At 31.9% G+C, this 18,653-nt stretch overlaps 1 long non-coding RNA gene across 1 annotated transcript in view; it reads right to left on the bottom strand.

The window, feature by feature from the left end:
• Positions 1-13,459: 13,459 nt before the first annotated feature.
• Positions 13,460-18,653, bottom strand: part of LOC143231871 (uncharacterized) — a 194,727-nt gene continuing 189,533 nt past the window's right edge. The window contains exon 5 of the long non-coding RNA XR_013017249.1: positions 13,460-13,672. This is a non-coding gene — a long non-coding RNA (uncharacterized LOC143231871). The remainder of the gene's footprint in view (positions 13,673-18,653) is intronic.

The following is an 18,653-nucleotide window of genomic DNA, read 5'->3' as shown; positions in this document are numbered from 1 at the left end:
ATGTAATACAATAACTTAAAATCTAGGTGGTTTATTGACGACATTAACGTATTTCCCGGCGTCGAAGACACCCCTCCATTTTGATTGGCTAATTGTGAAGAAGAAAAAAAAAGATAAACATGAGAATAAGGTAGTAACACTTCCACCAATCTTACCAAGATGTTTCTTCGTGAATTGTTTAGTGACTTACGGTACGAAAATACTCTTGCCTACTTCTGGTTTTTGTGAGCTATATGCTGATTACATCTACCTTTGAAAGTGTGTACATTATATTAAGACTAGAATATCTGTATTATTATGTAATAACGTTATTCTAAGCCTGAGGAGTTAAAAAGAGTGCTGGTATTACAGCACTGTATGTACAGTGACCTGTTCTCGTTTATTTATTTGTTACTTAATACTAAGTAACTTATACATTTCATTCTGGGTCATACAGAGGGGCTTGGATTACTGTCTAGTATCGGAACGCTTTCTCTGGTTTTGGCCTATGAGCAACGTAACCTCAGGTCTGGAAGACGCAGGGTAAATATTTGAGACTTAATCTGTGTAAAAAATAGCGTCTTCGACGCCGGGAAATACAGTAATTCACAGACTGTCCTAACTAAAACATACGATATGAGTTTTTCAACTTTGAGCATTTACTAAAACCAATACGGTGTGACTTTCACTAATATAATTATACCTATAAACAAATCTACTGGTATTCGGTAAACAAAATATACAATACGGACATTGCGTGTTTTCCCTTCAAAACAATAAATCTATTTGCTTTTAAGTATAAACCTGCACAATGGGCTAGCTTTGTAGCACCTATCACAGAGATCGAACCCCTAATTTTAACTGGGGATATATGGATAAAAACAAATAAGCATAACAATTATAATGATAATTTATTTCACCAATATTAAGGTTATGCAAATATTACTAAACAAATCAAATTACACCATGATTATGCAAATAGTACTAAACACTACTTAGAATCTTAGATTCAACAATGTTACGGTTATACAAATAATATCAAACATCACCTAAGCTGAACATACTACGGGTATACAATTAGTACTAAATAACACTTTAATTTAACCAATATTATGGTTATGCACATAATATCAAACACTATGTTAAATTTATTGTTATTCAAATGAAAAACAACAGTATAAATCAATAAAATATTTTTGCATGTTCCAGAAAGATAGGCAACATATTGGATAGAAGGACATTAAGATAAAAGCGGCTGTCTTTCGTTGTGAATTTAGAACTACTTAGGCCTAACTGTTTACACACATACATGTAGCGGGTCTAAACAGTCTATAATGTTTACTTGAATCTATAAGTATACTCAACAAAGATACTGCGACATGGAAACTCTTAAAGATCACGAGGCCAGTTTCACATAAACTCACTGTGTAGAAGTTTTATTACGTTTCTATTTTTTAGTTTCACTGTGTCGGTATTTGGGTGTTGATGTTGTTAAATACCCAGGAGGGTCAGGTACATTTGACCTCTTCCTTCTATTTTTTAATAAGGTTCGTTTAGCTTGTTTTGAATTTCGCGCCAAGCTATACGAGGGCTATCTGCACTAGCCGTTCCTAATTTCGCAGTGTAAGACTACAGGAAAGACATCACCACCCACCGCCAACTCTTGGGCTACTCTTTTACCAACCAGTAGTGGAACTGACCGTCACATAATAACGTCCCCGCGGCTGAAAGGGCGAGCATGTTTGGCGTGAAGGATTCGAACCTGCAACCCTCAGATTACGAGTCAATTGCCTTAACCACCTGGCCATGCCGGGCCTTTTTAATAAGCCTTATTGGTTCTGGGAATGTGCATATGCCGTATGATTGATCAGTGGTTTGTTTAAATTTGTCCCCAACCATTTCGTAAGCACTTCTTCTATGATCGATAGGCTGTTAATCAAAGTGTTCTTCAGGTTAACTAATCGCCACTTGGCTATAATGACCGAACAGTTATGTACGGTTTGTTATAGGTCACATTTACATGTAAATGAACTTCTTGTGACATGCATAACAAAATGAATAAAAGTTGAGACGTACAGCATTTGAAAGCTACGCTCCACAAACTTCTAGATGGCTTAAGAAATAAAGCCATGGCCAATAAGCTGAGATACAAAGTTAATTTCAAACATTTGTTTATAACTATTGTGGGGAATGCTTTGAGTATAACCAACTACATCATACAACACACGTAATGAAAAACTGAACTGGACTTGTATAACATGGTATAAAGTCTACTTCAATATAGACTTTACAGTTTTAAAAGGCTCGACATGGCCAGGTGCTCAAGGAACTCGACTCCAAACCTGAGGGTAGCGGGTTGGAATCCCCGTCACACCAAACATGCTCGCCCTTTCAGCCGTGGGGGCGTTATAATATTACAATCAATCCCACTATTCGTTGGTAAAAGAGTAACCCAAGAGTTGGCAGTGGGTGGTGATGACCAGCTGCCTTCCCCCTAGTCTTACACTGCTAAATTAGGGACGGCTAGCGCAGATAGTTCTCGTGTAGCTTTGCGCGAAATTCAAAACAAACTAAACAGTTTTAAATATTGTAATCGTTCCTTGTATATATATATATATATATTTATCTTACCACTACTAAATGTAATTCTCCTACCACCCCCCAGATGGGATAGTGGTGCCGTCACTGGTACGTCTACGGACTGATGACGTTTAAGTCCTAGTTTCGATTCCCCGCGTGGACATAACAAGCAGCCCGTTGTGGCTTTGATGTGAAATAAACGCACTCGAAAATGTGGTGAGGTTTCAATATGCTGCATCAGCGTATGAAATAACTCACAGTGATTTCATTTGGAAGTACGTTGGTTTTAGTTATTCAAAATAGTCCCAACAACCTGTATATACATAAAGCACATCATAGATGTAGACATTAGCAGAACTGTACCTCATGAAGTTAAATCTACGGTCGCGAGGCTACTAAAAATACTAGATTATGTTATTTACAGGATGCATAAGAACATTCAGAACCTCCAAAGCCTAATTACCACCTCTTACAAGATATGGTTATATCTCTTTAAAATACCTTCAGATCAAAAGTGCAACGACAACGAAGGAATGTCGCTACAAGAAGCCCAAATTACAGAACACACTATACACGTTTCTGCTCAAAAGCTTCCTACGTTTGGTTTAGAATTTCACGAAAAATTAAACGAGAACTACATGCGCTAGCCATCTATAATTTAGCAATGTTAAATTAAAGGGAAGGCAACAAGTCAACATCACCAACCGCCAACTCTTGGACCACTCTATTACCAACGAATAGTGGAATTCACCGTAATGTTATGACGTTTCCCACAGATGAAAGTTTAAGCATGTTCAGTGAAAGGGACTCGAACCTGCCACCCACACGTTCCGAGGCCATGTCAAGACTCTTACATTTTGTTCAGAAAAAAAAGAAAAGAAAAAAAACTGCAAATTTTGTAGTTCAGTGAAATATTGTAAATAGATGTAATTATTTGTGTAATATTGTGCACATCTCACCATTATAGTCTACTGCTTAATATTTGGAAATACATCTTAGTTTCCATGATCAGTACACTTAATTTTGTCATTATGGTCATCCAGAAACGATCTTTATTTATTTGTTTACGTTAAAAAGCAGACACATTAGTGTATGGATTATACGTAGTAGAGTTTAGTGTTACATATAAATATTTAAAACCATGACATCAGTAGAAGCTTCAATTTAAGGAACGTTTTTAGTTGTCCTAGTATGGTAATTTAATTGTTCGTTTTTTCATGCGTAATTTCTGTTATTTTCCATAGCTGATTAGATTTTGACATCAAAGTAATTTTCATCCGGTACGTTGTGTTTTGTTTAGAAGATTATTTACAGTCAAAATTATAGTATATAACCCTAATGAACAGCTCAATTTAAGAACCTAATAAATTACACTGGTCGACAATATTAAACTTTTTCTGTCATCAAAGATATAAACACATTTTTAAACCAATTTTGCACGCTGATTCCAAACCTGTTTTCTGTTGTTTTTTCTAGCGCATCTAGTTATCGAAATACGACAAGTGTTAATTTCAGTACAATAGAGATAATAATCACAACATTCGGCTAATTAACTTTGTTCATATTTCAATATAATTTCCATAAACGTTTACATACCATACACTTGGTTAAATTTATACAGTACGCACTTATTTAGAAATATACAACAGCTTTAAAAACATTTGGAGCATGATTGTCTTTTGTCAGAGTGTCGCGGTACAACATCCAGTAGCAGTCTTGCCAATATACTTTCGTTCCAGAAACCTTGGTAGCGATTTTCCATTGCCTAAATGTCTAGATGGAAGCGTTCTCCCATCTCGTCACTCACCATGCAAAAGTTTTCGGTTTGTTTGTTAGTTTGAATGTCGCGCAGAGCTACACGAGAGCTATATGCGCTAGCCGTTCCTAATTTAGCAGTGTAAAACAAGAGGAAAGGCAGCTAGTCGTTACCACCCACCGCCAACTCTTGGACTATTATTTTACCAACGAATAGTGAGATTTACCGTCACATTATAACGCTTCCACGGCTGAAAGGGCGAGCATTTTTGTTGTGACAGGGATTCGAACCCGCGACCCTTAGATTACGAGTCGAGTGCCCTAACCACCTGGTCATGCCGGACCAAAAGAGTAATTTATTATGTATATTATTTTGTTTGTTTGTATGTTTAAAATTAAGCTCAAAATGGGCTGTGCCCTTCACGGGTATCGAAACCCGGTTTCTAGCGGCGTGAGTCCGCAGACAAATCGTTGTGCCACTGGTGAGCAAAGTTTGCAGAAAAGAAACCTAGATTAGAATGTTAAAAAAAAGTTATTTCAAGGGGATGCAACAATCCATTTTTTTATATGCATCGAGCAGTTTGTGGACAGAATCTTTGTATGCGGGAGACTTGTGGTTACCCAAGAAATTTCCGGAAATCCATCTGAAATTCTTTCATGCTTTTACTTCTAAGGCATTGAGAATTTCTTCAATATCTTTATCCTGCATGGCCTTCCTGATTTGGGACCTCTCAAAGATTCCCTCCTTCATCCATCTGAAATCCTTTCATGCTTTTACTTCTAAGGCATTGAGAATTTCTTCAATATCTTTATCCTGCATGGCCTTCCTGATTTGGGACCTCTCAAAGATTCCCTCCTTCAGTTTCGGGACACTGATTTTTGAAAACTTCTCAACAGGATACTGAACCCCCTCTTGATTTTTCCTTAATCGCTTTCACAGTATTTTTCATTGAACTGAGTTTAATTTCGCGAGATGACAGGAAAATTATTTTGGGGTCAACTCCAGGAGCACACTGGACATTGCAATAACCTTTGCAAATTGATTGGTCTCATCAGAAAACTTGACGTGCCAGAGAAAAGCCAAAAACAGACTTGGAGTTAGCATCCCAAGAGTTATCTATAATTATATCTGATGGAAATTACTTGTTGGTCGGTTTAAATGTTTAAAAATTCCACATTACTGATGAGTGAAAATTTGTAAATCGTTCATTGGATGTTCTAGGGCCGAGCGAACTGTGGGAGCTAAGATTCTATGGTTTGTATTCTGTCATAGCACACAATAAAAGCACTTACAGTGATAGTCAAATCCCACTATTTGTTGGGGTAAGAGCTAGCGGTGAGTAATGTTGATTAACTGCCTTACCTTTAGTCTAACAGTTCGAAATTAGGGTCAGATAGCCTTTGAGTAACTTTGCGCGATTTCCAACAAAATGAACGAAATTTAAAATTCTAATAATTGAAAGAATATTTGATCTTAAGATGGCTGGTATGGGTATTAAAACTTTAATTTAAATAAAGTACAAAACAATTTTACTTTGATTAAAGTTTTAATACCTATACTAGCCGTCTTGAGAATACATTTTTGCTTCATGTGGGTATCTCGTCATCGTGAATTTTTGATCTCATTAAATAAATAGCAGCACAATGACAAAAATCCAGTTTCAATACTTGTTTTTTTTCAATTTTCAATATCTTTTCTGAGAATATTTAATAGACCATTTATTATTCAGTATTTTATTTATAGTTTTTCAATGACGGATCTACCAACAAAAGTATGACCAAAAGGTTCCAATCAGTGGAGAGCCAACAACGCTGTCCAGGAAATACATCTTTAAAGTTATAACACAAATCAACTTTTCTTATGTGTTTCATAACAAAATCAAAACCTTTTAATATTTTCATGTGAATAAAAATAGGTTTTTTAAATAATATGTTATTACTATAACAAGTCTACCTAGCATTACTGATACTGTCACGTAAATTTGGCATCATATGGAACTGTCATGCAACATGTAGCATCATGTGGTAATATCATGTATATATGGCATCATATAGTGCTATCATGCAACATCTGGCATCACGTGGTACTGTATTACAACATCTCGTATCTTATGGCAATTTTATTCAATAACTGTCATCATGTGGTACTGTAGTGCAACAGCTGGCATTGTGTGGTACTGCATTACAACATTTGATATCATGTGCTACTGTCACGTAAATTTAACATCATGTACTGCTATCGTGTAGCATCTAGCATCACGTGGTATTGCATTTCAACGTCTAGTATCGCATGGTACTGATATGCAGTAACTAACATCATGTGGTACTGTCATGCAATATCTCGGATCATATACTACTGTTATGCAATACCTGACATGAGATGATACTGCACTGAAACATATGGCATGATATGGTACTGTTTTGCAATACCTCAAATCTTATTGTTTTGTACTGAAATATCTGGCGAAATATGGTACTCCTATGCAACATCCGGCCTAATATGGTACTGTCATACAACATCTGGAAACATATGGTACTAACTGCATTATCTGGCAACATTTAGTAATTCCTTGTAACATTTGATAGTATTTAGCACTACCATTCAACGACTAACATCATATGTAAAAAATGTTAAGGTATATAAATATCTTATGTATTTGGTACTGTTATTAAGCATACTTTTCCCTCAATGTTACAGTGTTTGTTTAAACGCAACGATTTTACAAACAAAATGACCAAAGTTCGTAAAAATAATATGATACCTTACTTATAGTTTACAAAGAATTGTCACTCGAAAACTATAGATAAATTATTTAGACTAAATTGTATAGTCTATCCGTAAAAATTAAAGATTAATTTTTGTAGAGAAATATCCGGTTGTTACATTAAAAATATTTGCTTATGAAACTACGCTGTACAGATCATTGCAAAGTGATACAGGGTTCTTGCGAAATAACTAGCTTTCAACACGTGTATACTGTCCCAGAGTTGCAAGGTTACGCTTTTACGTGTTTGTGTACCAGTCTAGGCTCTGTCTATAAATGAATGAAGAAATATATAAATACATGTAGTTCCGTGTTAAAGTTTATCATATACATATTGTCTCAACCATTACTATTATGTCTGTCGCATCCCAACTAAACTGATGAGTCTTGGTATCGACCGAAAGGCCTCCTAAGTATTGGACATAACAATTATACTTTCTTAATTAACCTGAAGATGACCTAGGAAGGTCGAAACGCTGTTCTCTGTTTATCAGTAAAAGTGTTAATACCCATACCATCCGTTCTGAGATACAAGTAACTAGTGAGTACATGTGAGTGTATATACTCACAGATAGGTAGTGAGTTTAGTGTGAGTGTATATACTCACAGCTAGGTAGTGAGTTTAGTGTGAGTGTATATACTCACAGCTAGGTAGTGAGTTTAGTGTGAGTGTATATACTCACAGCTAGGTAGTGAGTTTAGTGTGAGTGTATATACTCACAGATAGGTAGTGAGTACATGTGAGTGTATATACTCACAGATAGGTAGTGAGTTTAGTGTGAGTGTATATACTCACAGATAGGTAGTGAGTACATGTGAGTGTATATACTCACAGCTAGGTAGTGAGTTTAGTGTGAGTGTATATACTCACAGCTAGGTAGTGAGTACATGTGAATGTATATACTCACAGCTAGGTAGTGAGTTTAGTGTGAGTGTATATACTCACAGCTAGGTAGTGAGTACATGTGAATGTATAGACTCACAGATAGGTAGTGAGTTTGGTGTGAATGTATATACTCACAGATAGGTAGTGAGTTTAGTGTGAATGTATATACTCACAGCTAAGTAGTGAGTTTAGTGTGAGTGTATATACTCACAGATAGGTAGTGAGTACATGTGAGTGTATATACTCACAGCTAGGTAGTGAGTTTGGTGTGAATGTATATACTCACAGCAAGGTAGTGAGTTTAGTGTGAATGTATATACTCACAGATAGGTAGTGAGTTTAGTGTGAGTGTATATACTCACAGATAGGTAGTGAGTTTAGTGTGAATGTATATACTCACAGCAAGGTAGTGAGTTTAGTGTGAATGTATATACTCACAGATAGGTAGTGAGTTTCATGTGAATGTATATACTCACAGCTAGGTAGTGAGTTTAGTGTGAGTGTATATACTCACAGATAGGTAGTGAGTTTAGTGTGAATGTATATACTCACAGATAGGTAGTGAGTTTAGTGTGAGTGTATATACTCACAGATGGGTAGTGAGTTTAGTGTGAATGTATATACTCACAGATGGGTAGTGAGTTTAGTGTGAATGTATATACTCACAGATAGGTAGTGAGTTTAGTGTGAGTGTATATACTCACAGATGGGTAGTGAGTTTAGTGTGAATGTATATACTCACAGATAGGTAGTGAGTTTGGTGTGAATGTATATACTCACAGCAAGGTAGTGAGTTTAGTGTGAATGTATATACTCACAGATGGGTAGTGAGTTTCATGTGAATGTATATACTCACAGATAGGTAATGAGTTTAGTGTGAGTGTATATACTCACAGATAGGTAGTGAGTTTAGTGTGAGTGTATATACTCACAGATAGGTAATGAGTTTAGTGTGAATGTATATACTCACAGATAGGTAGTGAGTTTAGTGTGAGTGTATATACTCACAGATAGGTAGTGAGTTTAGTGTGAATGTATATACTCACAGATAGGTAGTGAGTTTAGTGTGAGTGTATATATACTCACAGATGGGTAGTGAGTTTAGTGTGAATGTATATACTCACAGATAGGTAGTGAGTTTAGTGTGAGTGTATATACTCACAGATAGGTAGTGAGTTTAGTGTGAATGTATATACTCACAGCTAGGTAGTGAGTTTAGTGTGAATGTATATACTCACAGATAGGTAGTGAGTTTAGTGTGAGTGTATATACTCACAGATAGGTAGTGAGTTTAGTGTGAATGTATATACTCACAGCTAGGTAGTGAGTTTAGTGTGAGTGTATATACTCACAGACAGGTAGTGAGTACATGTGAGTGTATATACTCACAGCTAGGTAGTGAGTTTGGTGTGAATGTATATACTCACAGCAAGGTAGTGAGTTTAGTGTGAATGTATATACTCACAGATAGGTAGTGAGTTTAGTGTGAGTGTATATACTCACAGATAGGTAGTGAGTTTAGTGTGAATGTATATACTCACAGCAAGGTAGTGAGTTTAGTGTGAATGTATATACTCACAGATAGGTAGTGAGTTTCATGTGAATGTATATACTCACAGCTAGGTAGTGAGTTTAGTGTGAGTGTATATACTCACAGATAGGTAGTGAGTTTAGTGTGAATGTATATACTCACAGATAGGTAGTGAGTTTAGTGTGAGTGTATATACTCACAGATGGGTAGTGAGTTTAGTGTGAATGTATATACTCACAGATGGGTAGTGAGTTTAGTGTGAATGTATATACTCACAGATAGGTAGTGAGTTTAGTGTGAGTGTATATACTCACAGATGGGTAGTGAGTTTAGTGTGAATGTATATACTCACAGATAGGTAGTGAGTTTGGTGTGAATGTATATACTCACAGCAAGGTAGTGAGTTTAGTGTGAATGTATATACTCACAGATAGGTAGTGAGTTTCATGTGAATGTATATACTCACAGATAGGTAATGAGTTTAGTGTGAGTGTATATACTCACAGATAGGTAGTGAGTTTAGTGTGAGTGTATATACTCACAGATAGGTAATGAGTTTAGTGTGAATGTATATACTCACAGATAGGTAGTGAGTTTAGTGTGAGTGTATATACTCACAGATAGGCAGTGAGTTTAGTGTGAATGTATATATACTCACAGATGGGTAGTGAGTTTAGTGTGAGTGTATATACTCACAGATGGGCAGTGAGTTTAGTGTGAATGTATATACACTCACAGATGGGTAGTGAGTTTAGTGTGAGTGTATATACTCACAGATAGGTAGTGAGTTTAGTGTGAATGTATATACTCACAGCTAGGTAGTGAGTTTAGTGTGAATGTATATACTCACAGATAGGTAGTGAGTTTAGTGTGAGTGTATATACTCACAGATGGGTAGTGAGTTTAGTGTGAATGTATATACTCACAGATAGGTAGTGAGTTTAGTGTGAGTGTATATACTCACAGATGGGTAGTGAGTTTAGTGTGAATGTATATACTCACAGATAGGTAGTGAGTTTAGTGTGAGTGTATATACTCACAGCTAGGTAGTGAGTTTAGTGTGAATGTATATACTCACAGCTAGGTAGTGAGTTTAGTGTGAATGTATATACTCACAGATAGGTAGTGAGTTTAGTGTGAATGTATATACTCACAGATAGGTAGTGAGTTTAGTGTGAGTGTATATACTCACAGCTAGGTAGTGAGTTTAGTGTGAATGTATATACTCACAGCTAGGTAGTGAGTTTAGTGTGAATGTATATACTCACAGATAGGTAGTGAGTACATGTGAGTGTATATACTCACAGATAGGTAGTGAGTTTAGTGTGAGTGTATATACTCACAGCTAGGTAGTGAGTTTAGTGTGAATGTATATACTCACAGCTAGGTAGTGAGTTTCATGTGAATGTATATACTCACAGATAGGTAATGAGTTTAGTGTGAGTGTATATACTCACAGATAGGTAGTGAGTTTAGTGTGAGTGTATATACTCACAGATAGGTAATGAGTTTAGTGTGAATGTATATACTCACAGATGGGTAGTGAGTTTAGTGTGAGTGTATATACTCACAGATGAGGTAGTGAGTTTAGTGTGAATGTATATACTCACAGATGGGTAGTGAGTTTAGTGTGAGTGTATATACTCACAGATGGGTAGTGAGTTTAGTGTGAATGTATATACTCACAGATGGGTAGTGAGTTTAGTGTGAGTGTATATACTCACAGATAGGTAGTGAGTTTAGTGTGAATGTATATACTCACAGCTAGGTAGTGAGTTTAGTGTGAATGTATATACTCACAGATAGGTAGTGAGTACATGTGAGTGTATATACTCACAGATAGGTAGTGAGTTTAGTGTGAGTGTATATACTCACAGCTAGGTAGTGAGTTTAGTGTGAATGTATATACTCACAGCTAGGTAGTGAGTTTCATGTGAATGTATATACTCACAGATAGGTAATGAGTTTAGTGTGAGTGTATATACTCACAGATAGGTAGTGAGTTTAGTGTGAGTGTATATACTCACAGATAGGTAATGAGTTTAGTGTGAATGTATATACTCACAGATAGGTAGTGAGTTTAGTGTGAGTGTATATACTCACAGATAGGTAGTGAGTTTAGTGTGAATGTATATACTCACAGATAGGTAGTGAGTTTAGTGTGAGTGTATATACTCACAGATGGGTAGTGAGTTTAGTGTGAATGTATATACTCACAGATAGGTAGTGAGTTTAGTGTGAGTGTATATACTCACAGATAGGTAGTGAGTTTAGTGTGAATGTATATACTCACAGCTAGGTAGTGAGTTTAGTGTGAATGTATATACTCACAGATGGGTAGTGAGTTTAGTGTGAGTGTATATACTCACAGATGGGCAGTGAGTTTAGTGTGAATGTATATACTCACAGATGGGTAGTGAGTTTAGTGTGAGGTGTATATACTCACAGATGGGCAGTGAGTTTAGTGTGAATGTATATACTCACAGATGGGTAGTGAGTTTAGTGTGAGTGTATATACTCACAGCTAGGTAGTGAGTTTAGTGTGAATGTATATACTCACAGCTAGGTAGTGAGTTTAGTGTGAATGTATATACTCACAGATAGGTAGTGAGTTTAGTGTGAATGTATATACTCACAGATAGGTAGTGAGTTTAGTGTGAGTGTATATACTCACAGCTAGGTAGTGAGTTTAGTGTGAATGTATATACTCACAGCTAGGTAGTGAGTTTAGTGTGAATGTATATACTCACAGATAGGTAGTGAGTACATGTGAGTGTATATACTCACAGATAGGTAGTGAGTTTAGTGTGAGTGTATATACTCACAGCTAGGTAGTGAGTTTAGTGTGAATGTATATACTCACAGCTAGGTAGTGAGTTTAGTGTGAATGTATATACTCACAGATAGGTAGTGAGTACATGTGAGTGTATATACTCACAGCTAGGTAATGAGTTTCATGTGAATGCATATACTCACAGATAGGTAGTGAGTTTAGTGTGAGTGTATATACTCACAGCTAGGTATTGAGTTACATATCAATGAATATACTTACAAGAAGCTGGTGGCTGATATAAGATTTGATAAACTCACAGTAAACCACAGTTTTTAGAACTTCCATGACTCTATCTGAATTACCTACACGGTTAACCATCAGACATAAACTAACATATATATTAATTTTCCTCGTGCAAAATACGTTCGTGTTTTCTGGTTCCACCTATCCAACAGTCAGAGAAGTTACATATTTTAATAACTCACTAGTTATCTCGATTTTATTCATTCGTTAATATTTTATTTTGGTGTCCATTTTTTAATAGGGTCATTCCTAAACTGTAAATGTGTCTCCTACCAAGGACTGTCTTGATCTACTTTGAAGCAGTTTGTTAGTTGAAATAACATCTCAATAACTACTGTTTTATAACTTAAAGAATTTTGATAATAGGTAAAAAGGCCTCATCAGCACTGGATATAGCAAATGTACTGTGGTTGATATATACGTATCTTTACTTTCATTCGAAACTTCCATAAATTCTGGAAGTTTTTCGTTAGAGTAATCTCTTTACAATTTTCAATTATATAAAGTTTTTTTAAACAGTTATAATGTTGTCCTCATTTCTCCCTAACTAAGCTCTTGTAGTTACTCAAAACGCTTATAATTAATTCATTAGTTACTCAGAAGATACTGTCCTCTATGAGGACACTTCACCATCACGCTTCCATATGGTGGCGCCATCTTAAGGTAAACAAAGATACGTACAGTTGATCCTTAACAAAAATTGTTATTGTGTCTATTTCTAACGTTTTTTATTTTTGTATATGCTATTCAAATACAACACGGATATTAAATCATAATAAACGATACTTTATTTGTTGTGCTGACGTATTGAAATTTCAATGTTTACTAGTTTTGATTAAAATGTGTCTGATACCTGTATATTAACGACCTCAAAGAGGTATGCATATTATTTATATATAACTTTTGCTGTTGCTGCACACGTGACTAGACAAGGTAATAAAATGCAGACAAACATACGTTTTTAATGAAACTGAACACTTTGCAGTCAGAGTACCTTAGAAACTGTACACTTACATACACGAACATGTGCTTGTTTATTACTTCCAAGTTCCTTTTTTTTTTTCCATTTTTCCATTCGTCACAATGGCGAAGCTAGTAGCCTTCTACGAAGAAAGGGAAAAAATATATTATTTTTATTAGCATACACATGGAAACCACACGCGACATACGTAAACAACTAACGAAATTTCGTTATCGATTTCGAAAAACTTGAGTTTGCTCTGTAGTTGCCGGAGATTTGTAGTATATTTATGAGAAAATTAATAGCTGTAGCATTATATAGAAATCAAGTTTCTAAGCATAATGTTGACCCCCAGAACGTTTAAAGCTCTGTGAATACAACAGTTTTGAATTATGGCGTACAGTAACGTCTTTTAACGATTTCTGCGTTTCGAAAGTTGAACTGTAGATGTACTATTGTAATATTTTACACCTGTACTATAAAAAAATAAGTGTGATTACAACAAAACCCTGCACGGCCAGCTGGTTAAGGCACTCGACTCGTAATGTGAGAGTCGTGGGTTCGAATCCCCGTCACACAAAACATGCTCGCCCTTTCAGCCGTGAAGACGTTATAATGTTACGGTCAATCCCAGTATTCATTGGTAAAAGAGTAGCCCAATAGTTGGCGGTAGGTGGTGATGACTAGCTGCCTTCCCTCTAGTCTTACACTGCTAAATTAGAGACGGCCAGTGCCGATAGCCGTCGTGTAGCTTTGCGCGAAATTCAACACGAACAAAAAAAGTAATTCATAAGTTTACTGTGGGTGTTAATTCGCATTTTTACTGGTATTTCACGCTTCTGAAAATGTGAAATTACATCTTTTGTTATAGTATATAACACTTACTTGAAGTGTTGAAAATTTTGTATGTTATAAGCGTAAAATGTTATAACGTTTTAAACATTCACGAAAAATAGTAATAACTGTTGCAGACACACACACATGCATACACACGTAGTCTTGCCCAGTTCAAAAACTTTCTAGCTGAATAATACAGACAATGTTAACATATAAACAACACCTTTCAGTTTATATATATATTTACATATTATTCTGTAACATCTGCTGAAATACAGTGGTATTATATCACCGGGTAATAAAGTTCATCTAACACATGGTAACCTGTAGGAACAAAGTGCAGTTCCGTCTTCATCTGTCTAACTGTCTGTGGGTGAAACTCGACTCTAAAATCCACACTCAACAATGAAAAGTAGAATATAAAAATTATACTCGTCGTGAAAAATAGAATATTAATATTATGCTCATTATGAAAAGTATAATATTAATATTATACTAATCATAAAAAGTAGAATATTAATATTATACTAATCATAAAAAGTAGAATATTAATATTATACTCATCATGAAAAGTAGAATATTAAAATTATGCTAATTATGAAAAGTAGAATATTAATATTATACTCATCATAAAAAGTAGAATATTAAAATTATGCTAATCATGAAAAATTGAATATTAAAATTATGCTAATCATATAAAGTAGAATATTAAAATTATGCTAATTATGAAAAGTAGAATATTAATATTATATTCATCATGAAAAGTAGAATATTAAAATTATGCTAATTATGAAAAGTAGAATATTAATATTCTACTCATCATGAAAAGTAGAATATTAAAATTATGCTAATCATATAAAGTAGAATATTAATGTTATACTCATCATGAAAAGTAGAATATTAATATTATACTCATCATGAAAAATAGAATATTAAAATTATACTCATCATGAAAAGTAGAATATTAATATTATACTCATAATAAAAAGTAGAATATTAATATTATACTCATAATAAAAAGTAGAATATTAATGTTATACTCATCATGAAAAGTAGAATATAAAAATTATGCTAATTATGAAAAGTAGAATATCAATATTATACTCATCATGAAAAGTAGAATATTAATATCATACTCATCATAAAAAGTAGAATATTAATATTATACTCATAATAAAAAGTAGAATATTAATGTTATACTCATCATGAAAAGTAGAATATAAAAATTATGCTAATTATGAAAAGTAGAATATCAATATTATACTCATAATAAAAAGTAAAATATTAATGTTATACTCATCATGAAAAGTAGAATATAAAAATTATGCTAATTATGAAAAGTAGTATATTACTATTATACTCATCATGAAAAGTAGAATATTAAAATTATGCTAATCATGAAAAGTAGAATATTAATATTATACTCATCATGAAGACTAGAATATTAAAATTATGCTAATTATGAAAAGTAGAATATCAATATTATACTCATCATGAAAAGTAGAATATTAAAATTATACTAATCATAAAAAGTAGGATATTAATATTATACTCATCATGAAAAGTAGAATATTAAAATTATGCTAATTATGAAAAGTAGAATATTAATATTATACTCATCATAAAAAGTAGAATATTAAAATTATACTCATCATGAAAAGTAGAATATTAAAATTATGCTAATTATGAAAAGTAGAATATTAATATTATATTCATCATTAAAAGAAGAATATTAAAATTATGCTAATTATGAAAAGTAGAATATTAATATTATACTCATCATGAAAAGTAGAATATTAAAATTATGCTAATCATATAAAGTAGAATATTAATATTATACTCATCATGAAAAGTAGAATATTAATATTATACTCATCATGAAAAGTAGAATATTAATATTATACTCATCATGAAAAATAGAATATTAAAATTATACTCAACATGAAAAGTAGAATATTAATATTATACTCATCATGAAAGTAGAATATTAAAATTATGCTAATTATGAAAAGTAGAATATTAATATTATACTCATCATGAAAAGTAGAATATTAAAATTATGCTAATTATGAAAAGTAGAATATTAATATTATACTCATCATGAAAAGTAGAATATTAAAATTATGCTAATCATATAAAGCAGAATATTAATATTATACTCATCATGAAAAGTAGAATATTAATATTATACTCATCATGAAAAGTAGAATATTAATATTATACTCATCATGAAAAATAGAATATTAAAATTATACTCATCATGAAAAGTAGAATATTAATATTATACTCATGATAAAAAGTAGAATATTAAAATTATAATCATCATGAAAAATAGAATATTAATATCATACTCATCATAAAAAGTAGAATATTAATATTATAATCATCATGAAAAGTAGAATATTAATATTATACTCATCATGAAAAGTAGAATATAAAAATTATGCTAATTATGAAAAGTAGAATATTAATATTATACTCATAATAAAAAGTAGAATATTAATATTATACTCATCATGAAAAGTAGAATATTAAAATTATGCTAATTATGAAAAGTAGAATATTAATATTATACTCATCATGAAGACTAGAATATTAAAATTATGCTAATTATGAAAAGTAGAATATTAATATTATACTCATCATGAAAAGTAGAATATTAAAATTATACTAATCATAAAAAGTAGAATATTAAAATTATACTCATCATGAAAAGTAGAACATTAAAATTATGCTAATCATGAAAAATAGAATATTAAAATTATGCTAATCATATAAAGTAGAATATTAAAATTATACTCATCATGAAAAGTAGAATATTAATATTATACTCATCATAAAAAGTAGAATATTAATATTATACTCATAATAAAAAGTAGAATATTAATGTTATACTCATCATGAAAAGTAGAATATAAAAATTATGCTAATCATGAAAAATAGAATATTAAAATTATGCTAATCATATAAAGTAGAATATTAATATTATACTCATCATGAAAAGTAGAATATTAAAATTATGCTAATTATGAAAAGTAGAATATTAATATTATATTCATCATGAAAAGAAGAATATTAAAATTATGCTAATTATGAAAAGTAGAATATTAATATTATACTCATCATGAAGACTAGAATATTAAAATTATGCTAATTATGAAAAGTAGAATATTAATATTATACTCATCATGAAAAGTAGAATATTAAAATTATGCTAATTATGAAAAGTAGAATATTAATATTATACTCATCATGAAAAGTAGAATATTAAAATTATGCTAATCATATAAAGTAGAATATTAATATTATACTCATCATAAAAAGTAGAATATTAAAATTATACTCATCATGAAAAGTAGAATATTAATATTATACTCATCATAAAAAGTAGAATATTAATATTATACTCATCATGAAAAGTAGAATATTAAAATTATACTCATCATGAAAAGTAGAATATTAAAATTATGCTAATCATGAAAAATAGAATATTAAAATTATGCTAATCATATAAAGTAGAATATTAATATTATACTCATCATGAAAAGTAGAATATTAAAATTATGCTAATTATGAAAAGTAGAATATTAATATTATATTCATCATGAAAAGAAGAATATTAATATTATATTCATCATGAAAAGAAGAATATTAAAATTATGCTAATTATGAAAAGTAGAATATTAATATTATACTCATCATGAAAAGTAGAATATTAAAATTATGCTAATCATATAAAGTAGAATATTAATATTATACTCATCATGAAAAGTAAAATATTAATATTATACTCATCATGAAAAGTAGAATATTAATATTATACTCATCATGAAAAATAGAATATTAAAATTATACTCATCATGAAAAGTAGAATATTAATATTATACTCATGATAAAAAGTAGAATATTAAAATTATAATCATCATGAAAAGTAGAATATTAATATCATACTCATCATAAAAAGTAGAATATTAATATTATAATCATCATGAAAAGTAGAATATTAATATCATATTCATCATGAAAAGTAGAATATTAAAATTATGCTAATTATGAAAAGTAGAATATTAATATTATACTCATAATAAAAAGTAGAATATTAATATTATACTCATCATGAAAAGTAGAATATAAAAATTATGCTAATTATGAAAAGAGGAATATTAATATTATACTCATAATAAAAAGTAGAATAATAATATTATACTCATCATGAAAAGTAGAATATAAAAATTATGCTAATTATGAAAAGTAGAATATTAATATTATACTCATCATGAAAA

This window comes from Tachypleus tridentatus, chromosome 11 (genome assembly GCF_004210375.1).
Source record: "Tachypleus tridentatus isolate NWPU-2018 chromosome 11, ASM421037v1, whole genome shotgun sequence".
Classification (NCBI taxonomy): domain Eukaryota; kingdom Metazoa; phylum Arthropoda; class Merostomata; order Xiphosura; family Limulidae; genus Tachypleus; species Tachypleus tridentatus.
This window is presented reverse-complemented; position numbering and strand designations above follow the sequence as displayed.